Source organism: Palaemon carinicauda, chromosome 26 (assembly GCF_036898095.1).
Source record: "Palaemon carinicauda isolate YSFRI2023 chromosome 26, ASM3689809v2, whole genome shotgun sequence".
NCBI classification, from domain to species: domain Eukaryota; kingdom Metazoa; phylum Arthropoda; class Malacostraca; order Decapoda; family Palaemonidae; genus Palaemon; species Palaemon carinicauda.
Window position 1 is genome coordinate 6174776 of NC_090750.1, and position 2500 is coordinate 6177275.

A 2500-nucleotide genomic window follows, 5' to 3' on the forward strand; every position below is an offset into this window, starting at 1 on the left:
CTGTGAGGAAGGGAAATAAGGTACTTGAAAATTATTCAATGATGATTAAAAGATATTTTAAGAACGGTAACAGCGTCAAAATAGATCTTTTGTGTATAACCAGTGGAAAGACTTATACCAGCCTGTTTATCATAAAAACATTCGCTGTAAGTTTGAATTTTTTAAGTTCCATCGATTCTACTGCACGATTAAATAGATCATTCCACAACTGGTCTCAGTTGGAAAAAAAATCTAGTATTGAGCCATATGATAAGAAAGCATGGTTGTTAGAAATAAATCCACACCTAACACTACGTACAGGATGGTACAGTCTCAAGTGTGGGTAGATCAGAGTGGAAAGGATATGTCAAACCCTCATGAAACACGTGTAAAGAACTAACACCGTATCAAGTAATTTAGTAGACCCCTAGTTCTTGTCCAACCATTTAGGATGAGATTCAACAGCTGGAGAAAGATAGGAAAACAATACTCAAATTAGGGTAGAATAAGAGAAGTAAAGAATTTCTTCAGAATAGATTGACCACCAAATATCTTTCAAAACTCTCAATGAGCCATTTTTTTGCGATTGAAGAAATAAAAGACCGAACGTGTTTCTCATAAGTAACTTTGTAATCAATATTCAAACTTAAAATTTGTATCTAAAAATACATAGAGTTAAGAAAACATGATTAATGCAAAGATCTAGATGTTGAGGAGCCACTGTCCTCGACCTACTTACAATCATACTTTAGGTTTTGTTGGCGTTAAATTTCATTCCCCATAATTTGCACCATGGACAAATTTTAGCTAGATCTCTATTAAGGGATTCAGCAACACCAGATGTACATTCAGGAGAGAGTTAAAGGAAAGTGAGTTGCATCATCTTTATATGAAATGAGTTTTTTCTTTGGCCAAATCACATGTCATGTGTTTATATTAGGAAAATTAATCTGCTAAGAACACTACCCTGAGGAACATCAGATATCATATTCCTAAACTCACTGTGGTGTTCATCAATAACAACGTTTTGTAATCTGTTACTTTAAAATTCAATAAAAATGCTAGGCAAAGACCAAATTATTCCTATTTGTTTGAGTTTGGAAACAGGTGACTCATGATTAACATGATTAAAGGCAGCCCTAAAATCAAGGCCATTCATAAAAACTTCATGACCACAATCAAGGAATTTCTCTACTGCATTGGAAATTGTAAGAGTGGCATCATATGCTCCAAGGCTTTTTCGAAAGCTAAATTTTTGAATTAGGTAACGCTATTTAGAGGTTTTTCTAAAAGACGTTGAAAAACCTTTGATAATATGGATATTAGGGAAATAAGGCAGTAATCAGCTGACCTTGATATACCACAAACACATTTACCTAATGAAGTAATATTATCTATTCTCCAACAAGTTTAAAAAGAACTTCTTGCATCATCTGCTCTAAGATATTTGACAAATTATGTAACCTTTCTTGGAACAGAGTTTGTAGAAGAAGGAGCTCTTAAGATATACCTTTTTCAGTCATTGGCAGAAAAAAGGCCATGTATAATAATTTACAATGGACTCGAAAAACCTCCCATTCTGATCATGGCGTCAGGTGGGAGAAAGTTACATATGCAAGGCAAACAATTGGTGGGTGGGTGACTGAAGGAAACATTAGAAAACATCACAATGACGAGGTTTGATGACATTAACGCACAATTTTTTTTTCTGTATGTTTTTTGTTTCCAACATTAGAGTCATTAGGTTTCTCATAAATGTGGGAGATGAGAAGAAATGTATTTACGTGTGTAAAAGAGAAGACTCAGTAAACATCAAGAAAGCTTCAGTGTGCGTTTTCCCTTTAAGACAGCTTTTTAAAAAATGATGAAATAAGAATTGATGAATCATTCTGTCTTATTAAGTATGAGATTATTGTTGGAAGGAGCTCTACCAGCACTAAAAATATTAGGTAAAAGAGGTTAGTCCCATTATTTCTTTTGTATATATGAAGAGATATATGATACTTATATTGGCTTAAACTGAAGTATGACTAAAATCATGCAGCTAATATCACTTAAGATACATCTACGATCGTTTGTTGAGAGAATCCCTCTTGTATCTTTGGCGTTTTATCAGAATAGCTAGCTGCTAGCTATTTAGCATTGATGCTATGGATAAGCTTGATACTATTTATAAATGAACTTGTCCATTATTCAAGAAGCCCTAGCCTTTTGTAGCTTTTGCACCATAAGCACCACGCCCTTCCTAACCACCCTCTCTCTCTCTCTCTCTCTCTCTCTCTCTCTCTCTCTCTCTCTCTCTTATTGTGCTCTTTTTCTAAACACACACTGCACTAATATATATTCTGTCTCATAGTATGTTCTTGGTTAATTAAGGATCACGTTAACGCTAAAATTAATCCACTAATGAATCCAAGGTTGTTCGTAAATAGAGATGTAGATTTCATGATTATATTCAAGTATCCCCATCTGATGATATTAGTTATAATGATATGGATCAAGCAGGAGAAAGTATGACATA